This window comes from Pezoporus occidentalis, unplaced genomic scaffold (genome assembly GCF_034315485.1).
Source record: "Pezoporus occidentalis ecotype Australia unplaced genomic scaffold, CSIRO_AGI_Poc_V1 ctg12, whole genome shotgun sequence".
Taxonomy (NCBI): domain Eukaryota; kingdom Metazoa; phylum Chordata; class Aves; order Psittaciformes; family Psittacidae; genus Pezoporus; species Pezoporus occidentalis.
In genome coordinates this window covers 8,691,345-8,700,531 of record NW_026912994.1, presented here as the reverse complement: position 1 = coordinate 8,700,531, position 9,187 = coordinate 8,691,345, and the positions used below count along the sequence as shown (strand labels likewise).

The window sequence follows — 9,187 nt, the reverse complement described above, 5'->3', positions numbered from 1 at the left end:
TTCCTCTCAAATCTTAATGACTTTGGTATGAAATGCACCACAGATTTTCACGTTTGAGTGTCTGAATACCAGGCTTGGTTTGGAAATACAGCTTTTTGCACAGAAACAGACATGTAGTTGCTCTGAATGGTGATCTCCTTAAGATGCCGAAGTACAAAGCTGGATGCTCAGATTTAAAGATCTAAACCTGAAACCTTTGGCCTACGGTTCCCAGGAGTGCTGCGTCCCCAGCATTTAGTGACAACATTTCCATACCTCCAAGTGTATAAATCTGTATAAACAATCTGCTGTGTTTTGAGACTCACTAATGGATACTGCTTACCCACAGCTCTGCCAGTGCAGCCCTCACTAGCAGCAAGGTGCTCCACCTCTGGTGGTGTTCAAGGCCAGGCTGGACAGAGCCTTGGGTGACATAGTTTAGTGGGAGGTGTCCCTGCCCATAGGGGGATTGGAACTAGATGATCGTAAGGACCTTTCCAACCCTAACTATTCTATGATTCTATATACTGATAGCAAAAACTCAGATTCTTCATAGCCAGCCACCTCCATCACTGTGCTGCACAAAGCCTGCCCTTGGGAAACCGAGGAGACCAGTTTGTCCTGGAAGGAAAATTTGCAGCCAACAGAGGAGCCAAGATTTGCACCAAATTCACATGCAAGCCTGTGACTCCTGTTGAGAAATGGGTGTCGTACAAAACCCATCTGAAGAAAACACCTCTGTCCAGTGATTCAGTCAGCAAAGCCTGTAGGGGTTCTGGACACATTTCTTTGTGTCTCCAGTTGGGGTGAGATGAGTGCAGACTGCAGGGTGAGCTGGTACAGGTGCTGTGGCCAAGTGTGCTGTAGCCACTTGCTGTGGGGTCTGCTCTCTCTCACCCATCCATGCTGCTGGACCGATGCAGATTTTGAAGCAGAGACTCATGTATCTTGTTTGTAAAACGGCAGTGTGTTCTCTGCCTCTCACTTAGGTAAGAAAGACAGCATAGAGGAACTCTCTTGTTTTTTGCAGGCCACAGTGCAGTGCCAGACTGTCTTGGGTAGACATTTTCAGGGAGTACCGGGGTGTGCATAATGCTGATTTTGCACAGGAGGGGAACTGGGTCGTTCACTTGTCTGTGAGAATCAATTCAAGTCATACATCTATTTTGTAAACTAGTATAGAGGTGGGCCCTGACCCAGCAAGGTGAATTAGCAGGTGCCTAAATGCAGCCCCAAGATGCTTTGGGCACTTGGAATGTGCCGGAGCATGCTGCAGGATTGTGCCCAAGATGCTCCCATGGTGGAACATGGGACACAGCCAGACCCACCAGTCCTTACTGACATGGATATACTGTCATAGCTATTGCCTGCCTCCTGTGAAGGCAAGGCATGTAAATAAACGAGTGCATGCACAGAAGCGGGTGAAGGTGTGAAGTGGCAAAGGAGTCTGCAGGAGAGATGTGAAGCACTGCTTTGGTTTTGTCCCCCAGTGCCAAGGGCACAAAAATGAGGCAGGAAAAGTTTATCACTGCCCATGTGTTCCTTAAGTTCCAACTGGGATGAGGCCTGGCACAGTAAACACAAATTCTGTCACTGTGCTATAAGTTGATAAAGCTTCCTCCTATTTAGGATGAATATATGTATGTGTGCACGCATATAGTAGCTGGTTCTTAACGGCATCGTGTGCGCCGTGTTCACGTGGCATGAACTGCATTTGTACAATCCCGTGCCCTCCGGTTGCTGCCCCGTCCATCAAGCAGCACCCGCGGAGGCGCGGTTGTTCTCCCTCCTCCTCTTCCTCGCTCGCCGGCGGCGCCACAGACCTCGCGGCCCGCAGACTCTAGCCGCTCCCTTTCAGCCCCAAACCCCCAGGGCCCGGGATGCCGGGCAGGGGGAGGCGAGGCACCGGTCGCCCGTCCCCCGGAGCAGCTTAAGGTGCTGCCGCCCGCTCCCGCGGTCCACCTTAACGCGGCGGCGGCGGCGGACGGGCCCATTGCGGCACCGGGGGTCGGTGGGCCCCGTTCCCCCGGGAGCCGCGCCGCGGCCCCGCGCCCGCCGGAGAGCGGCGTGAAAATAAGTCAAAAGTGAGAAACACGCCGCTTGTCACGGAGCCGCAGGTGATGACGGGTCCCCGCCGCTGAGAAACCCCCTCCTGCGGCACCCGGGCCGGCCCCCGGCGGCGGGGCCGGGCTATTTATAGCAGCCGCCGCGGCGATATAAGGCATGGCCGGGTGCAGGCTTCCCGGCCGCGGCCGCCGGGGTGGGTGGGAGCGGGAGGTGGCTGCCGGCGCTGCCCAGCCACGGGTGCCTCCGGGAGGGCGCTGAGAGCGCGGTCCCGGGTGAGCGGCGCTTCAGAGCCAGGGGGTGGAGGGTCGGCGTTGGGTGGCGCTTTTAGTAGCGGGGGGAAAGACCAACCCAGTAAATCGCAGTTTGTTTTGTTTCTGTGCGCGACAAGCGACGGGGTGCGGGATGGCGCCGCGAGGAGCTCCGGCGCTCCACGCGTGAAAAGCCCGCGGGCAGGGTGCTCTCGCCGTGACACCCTGGGATAACTGCGGAGAGGCTCTCCCCGCTCTCCCTTCCTCTTCCCCCAGCGACTCCGGCAGTAGCGCGGCGCCCCGCTCTGGCATGAGCCCCCCCCCGCGCCGGGAGGAGTGCTCCCCGGGCACCGCCGCCTACCCTGGCCGGGGATCCGGGTCGGGAAGAACGGGCTGTCGCTGACTGACGCGGCGGAGCCACTGCGCTCAGCAACGCCAGACGCAGAAGGGCTCGGGACGGTACGGTGGTTGCGTGCGCGGCGGCGGCGGATTTGGTGTCCTGGGGGTCTCTTCCCTTCCTTGCTGAACGCTTGAAAAACGGTCCAAAACCACTGTATAAAGCCGTGGTTGGACTGCTGTGGGTTTCGTGTCGTGTTCTGGGTGGGTGGTGGCGAGAGGGTTTACTCTGTGCAGGGAGGAACCTTTGTAAACTGGGGACTTGTTTTTTTTTGTTGTGTGTACCCCCCCCCAGCAGACTCAGAGCCACGCTAATCTTTTACTTTCCTACCCCTTGTGTGCTCTGACCTGTGTGTTGCAAGTTTTCTTATCTTCCATTAAAACCTCTCTTGGACCACTAAGTACTTTGTGAAAGCTTCCAGATCCATGTGTTTATTTGCTAGACTTCTAGAAGAAAGGTACAGATGCTGTCTTTAACTACAAAGAAACAAGGAGAGGAGGATGTACTCTTTTTTCTTTTTTTTTTGTTTTTACTTTTTCTCTGCTTTGAGAAAATTAAGTAAACCACAGTTGAAGGACAAGGACTTTTCAGCTGTTGTGCTTGGGAGTGCTCAGGGTTAGAAAGAAAACTGGTAACTTTTGTTCTGTTTTGTTTTTAAAACGGATCAGAAACAGTGTTTAGAAAATCCTGATTCCCAGACAGAGAAACTAAGATAAAGCCATGCTGGCTGCAAGTTGAGGAGCAAGTTACGAATTAGACCTTGGATGGACCAGTGTCAGCATCCTGTGCTTGGCTGCTCTAGAAACCCTCCCCAATGAGCTGATCACTTCATCCAAGAAACCGGGACTTTACACCATAGCAGTTCAGAGTAGAAAAGCGCCTGGGCAGAGTCCTGACCCTTGTGTGAGACTCTTCCCCAGCACAAGTAGCTGCAGCTCTACTGCACCCATCAGCTGGCAGTTTCTACATCAGTTGCCTAACCTTAAGAAAGTGTGAAAACTGAAGCCACCAACTTCCTTGGGCATCTTAATTCACCTAAGTTTCGATTTAGGTGGCAGGCTTAAAGGGATGTTACTGACTGGAAACATCCTATTTATGTCTTATCTGGAAACTGTTTATACTGTAGTTGGTACTAAGAGCAAGCACACCACCTTTATAGTCATACCTAGATGTAGAGGTGCTTTCTGAATTTTCACTATGAATATGAATTAGCTTGGGCCCTTTCTGCACAAGACAGATGCATTTCAAAGGCCTAAAACTGCATGGGTCATCTCTTGATATCTTTCTTTATGAAAGGTGCCTATCTGTTGCTCTGAATCCATTACCGTTATGGGCATTACAAAAATGAGGTCCATTAATTTAAGAGAAGCTAGGAGAACAAGGATGTGGCAAGGCAGTTATAAAGTAATAGTATTAAAAAAATGCACTTCTCATTAGCATTGCTTTGGACCGCTTAATTGAGATAGGATTTTCTGTCTACTTACGTCTGAAAATATGAAGCTGACAGCATCCTTTTAAAACTGCATAAGGTGCACATAGAAAAATTGGTGTTTTTCATGTTATAGTTCTGCATCAATTTGTTTGGCTTCCTCTGATTTTGTTCCTTCGTTCCAGGAGATATCTCATAGGATAGAGCTTGTAGTCCAGATTGCAGAGGGCCAAGCACCCCACCAGTGTGACTCCTGAACGAGAGCACCTGCACCAGGGTCAGAGCTGGCCCAGCATCTAATTACAGAAATTATGTGAAAGGCAGTTTTTATTTATGAAGTCTTTAGTGGGTGTTTTCACAAGCTTGAAATTTTTTTGCATTGGAACTAAAACTTACAGAAACAAAGCTTGACCTCTTCATGGGGGGAGGTTTTGGTATGGGTTGCATTGAGTGTTGTGTTGTTTTTTTCTTAAATGGACTGAAGCTAACAAAAGGGAGGAATAAAACTGTATCGTCTGGTGGTTAAAGAGGACGTCTTTATCCCCACACACTTTTTGGCAGTAGAGAAGACATGGCATCTGGGGACTGAAAGGAGGAGGATGAGTCCTGTATGTGAGCTGGTGTTGTCATTGGCAAAGTATTACATGAGGGCAATGTAAGGACAAGTGAATGAATGTGATGAATCATTATAATTGACATCATGCTGTGGTTCCTTAGAGCTCCTCTTTAACTGCAAACAGAAACACTGTCCTGTACCCAAGACCTGCATGGTCCTTTAGCATGAACCACATGCTGCTGGTGGTGTTTCACTCTTGAGACCATCAGGGCAGAAACTCTGCTCTCTTATGATATTAATTCTGGATGGCTCCTTGGGGAAAGCTGTTTGGCTTCATTTCTGCCCTTTTTATCTTTGGTGTGAAATATTTTCTGTGGCTTGATTCAAGACAAAAGCCTCTACATACCTCCTGCAGTTGTCAAGCTGGGCATCCCTGCTGACCCACTGGCCACCTGCAAGTCAATTCATCAGATGGATCAGTCTGCCCAATGTTAGCATAAATCCTCAGGAATGAAGAGGAGAGTGGTTTTGCATGGTGGCAGTGTTTGCATAAGCTTTAGATCAGGGTTAGATCTAATATGGAAAACATGGAATTAATTTTCATGGCTTCCAAGACAATATTATAGACAGGGCTGAGGAAGAAAACTGGTGTTAAAAGATATGGAAATGTGCCTTGAAAGTGACCTTTCCAAGATCAACAATATTATTCTTGGTGTCTGAGGCACTCCAACTTAAGTATAAAGCAGAAGGGGTTGGGAGGATTTGGTCCAAGTGAAAACAGAATGAGCGTGGGACTAGCAGATGGGAGGAATGGTTAGCCCCCTCTTTGGTGGAGTTATAGCTGCTTTTTTCTGTTGTTATTGCCTACAGAGGGACTTGAAGATACTTAGTGGGGAGGGGAGTACAGCCTTCCTGTTCTGCTTGAATGTCACTGGCTGTATTTTTATCCATAGGGAAACAAAGGTCCAGTGCTCCAGTGGGTCACATCCGGAGTATTTGTATCCAATATAAATCTAGAGCAAGTCCATCAATTTCAATAACATCTGCAATAAGCCACAAATGGCCCTTTCTGAACAGAGAGGTGAAATGAACAGCTGTAACTTCAGATGCTGGATTTTTTGGCAAACTCTTTTTTTGAGATTTACAACTCTCTTATTCTCCATTTGAGAGTGTAGTGGAGCAATTGCTGATCCATACATGCATGTATATGTGAACAAATGTCAGTGGAGGAGTAATACAAATGGAAGTCTTGCATATAGATCTGGCAAACTGGACACCTGTTCTTAGCTAATGAAACATACAAAAATGTCTCCTGAAATAATGATTGATGGAAGAGGTGGGGGCAGTTTAATGATATTTTAAAGTAGTCTTCTGTACTTACAGTTCTTATTAATAGCTTTCCTGCTATTTTATACTGCTTCAGATGCTAGTTCTTCAGTAAGTGCTGCACAGACCTATAGGTTTCATCAGAGCAGCCACTCCAGTGGCTGGAGCTAGCTGAAGAGATGAGAAAGCTGTCTCCAGGTACCTTTTCTGACATGCACTGCCTAAAGGCAGGCAGGTAGGCCAAGGTCAGCAACTCTTACAGATACTCATAACTGTGACTCTGCATCTCATTGAGCCTCCTTTTCTTCTTTCTAAAATAGGGTAGTGAAAGTTTCTTCTTTGTGGGGTGTGTTGGGAGCATAAATACAGCAAATGCAGAGATACTTCAAAGGGATCTAAGTATCTGAGATACTCGGGGGCTGGATTTCCCCTTCCTGCTGCTTCTCTTCTGGCGAGAATTTGTTTGCCATTGATGGGTTTGAGCTTGAACTGCTTTCTTGTACTTTCTTCTACTGCTGCTAAAGAGCTGCTTGGAAAAAGTGCTGACACCCCTTTACCTTTTCCCAGACAACATAATGCCTGTTGTTCTTTCTCTTTCAGGAGATCTGCTTCTAGAGAGAGTGTTGTACCAAATATAAGTTTATGCAATGTGCTAGAATTGTTTTATTCTTCATCTTTCCAGCTTTCTGCTATTTAAGCCTTCTTTGTTGCTGCAAATTCCATAGTTTCATACAAAGCCTCTTATTTTGAATGTTCATGGTGTTGTATTAACTTGCGAAACCTACCTGAAGTGGGTGCTTGATTTCATGGAGGGGAAAAGTCTAAGTATTTTCCCAAAGGTGGGAAAAATGCTCCCAAATGGTTTGCTGATCTATGATGGTTTGCTGTCTCTGATTATTGCCACTCTTGACTGCATCTGCTTAGTTCCTGGCCTAGAGATGAGTCTCACTGAGGACTTCCTGGGGACTATTTTGCATCTGAATGGTGACTTGTAGTGGTGAAACATGGAGGGCCAGACTCTTGGTTTATGTAGCGACTGGTGTTAGTCCACTGAAGATCAAGGAGCTGCTCAAAGTTTCCATCATCTCCAGTGAAATCAACTAAAACTGCATCAGCTTGCAGCCGGTTTACAATAAATCTGTTCCCTGGGCTGTGGTTTAACTTCACTAAATATCTTCCGAGGTCAGGTCTGCTACTCTTGTATGTGAAAATAAGTGTTGGTGTGCTTTCTGATCTGCTGGAGTGTAAATAAAGCAAGAAGGTCTTTCACTTACAGGTTCACTCATCAGCATATATTAGTAACGCTCATCAGCTTTTGACTGGAACTTTGATGGCATAATTACTCTAAAAGGCTAACATATTCAAAACTACCTGTGTGACTTTGGGAGTTAGATTCCTAAGAGTCTTAGTAATCATTTTAAACAGTAATCAGCTTTTTAAGCCACACATACTCCTGGAAGCTTTAAGAACAGGCTTCTGTTATCATGTCTTTAAAATGACAGTTTCTGGGATGAGGATGGCAGCTCTGCCACTCCACTCATATCAGATATTAAATAAGGAGGTTGAAGAAACAATTTAAAAAATACTGTGGAAAATAGATTCTCATGGGTAATCCGACTAGAGAGGTGCAAGATGTAAAAATGTCTACACTTCAGTCACCTGACAGCGGGATGGATGGGAGCATGTATTTTCAGCTATGTCTTTAGGACAGCTGGGAGGATGGCTGATGTTTTGGCCATCACTGTAGACAAACGGAGTTTGGTGTACTGAATTTGAACAGCTTGTGACAGGGACAATTTGAGTCAGCAGGGCAAACACAGTTGTCAAAAGAAACTGATAAACTAAGAAAACGGCTTTGCATACCCTAGTATTTATGTTTGTGTAGGTAAGACTTTAATTTGTTACCAGTCTTCAGTTTCTTTTTGAGCAGGGATGGATTAGTCTTGGTACCTCTGCAATCTTTAAAGCATTCCTGTAACACTTGTAATGCAAAATCTGTTTATTATGCAACATATCTGTGAGATAGGGGCCAACTGTCGCACTTTTACAGCTGGGGAACTGGAGTATTCAGTAAACCTAAACACAGCATGCAGGATCATACAAGAAAGTCTGCAGCAGGACAGACAGGAGAGTGCTGAAAACTGGGTTTCAATTTCCCTGAAAACCACCAAGCTATGATCTATGCTGTTCCCATCCCATTCCTCCTCAGTGCCTCTGAGACAGCCTGGAGCATTTCTTTGGCTAGAAAAGGTGGGGGTTGGCTTTTCTGAGGAGAAAAGCTCAAGCCTGGTGATGAAGGGAGGAAGATGATATATATATGGGGGAAGATGGGGAATGGGGAGCATCACCCAGCTAGAGATTCCACTACCACTTCCTCAGCAAGCCCCGCTTCCCCGGTGCTGGCACAGACTACTTCACAGCTATTGAAACTCTATTCCTCTGGGAAAATCCCTGCTCTTCCTGTGCCCAGAGCCAGCTCTGCTGTATTTAATAAAGTTAGTAAGAGTGGCTGGGTTAGCATGAAGTCTGCCCATCTGCTGCCACTGTGCTGTGTTCCTGTGCTGCCTGGGCTCCCTGGTGAAGGAGAGCTGCCTTCACTCTGTCATAGCCTTAAGAGAGGCACTAGTGCTTTGCTTTTGGGGGAGGAAGCTGTCACAAAGCTGGCAGAAGGAATCTTTTGGGTTGCATGGTGAGCAGTAACAATATGAGTTTTATTGCTCAGAATGTATCCACATTTATGGGATGCTATATTTAAAAGGAGAAAATATGAGTCATGGGGAGCTATGCTAATGCTAAGTATTTATGTCTACCTCTTGTGAGGCTGAAGGCAGCGGGAGTTGAGCAACACTCTTGTGAAGTGTCTAGAGGATTTACGGATCAAACTAAAGCCCACTGAAGTCATCTGTAAGTCACACTGTGCCTTACTTGGGGCCTGTATTGTGTACCTTGTGCTGGCTACAGTGAAATAACTGTTCTTGAAAAACCTGAGAGCACTCAGTGCTGTCTGTATAGGAGCTCTCTGAGCTGCAGGCTGCAGCAGAGATCTTACCCTTCCAGCAGTCACTGCTCCTCTGCTGGAGGTCACACCTTGGTCACACATCCAGGGGACAAATGTCCCTGTGCCTCTCAGGCTGTGTCTACAGCACCACAGGAGCACGTACCTGCATGCTCAGTGAGAGCAGGCA

The 9,187-nt window shown here is 47.3% G+C and overlaps 1 protein-coding gene across 2 annotated transcripts in view; it reads left to right on the top strand.

The window, feature by feature from the left end:
* Positions 1 to 2,227: 2,227 nt before the first annotated feature.
* Positions 2,228 to 9,187, top strand: part of MRAS (muscle RAS oncogene homolog) — a 38,399-nt gene continuing 31,439 nt past the window's right edge. For both annotated transcript variants that reach the window (XM_062607151.1, XM_062607152.1), the window contains exons 1-2: positions 2,228 to 2,318; positions 2,571 to 2,753. The gene's annotated coding sequence lies outside the window, so the exon portion shown is untranslated. The remainder of the gene's footprint in view (positions 2,319 to 2,570; positions 2,754 to 9,187) is intronic.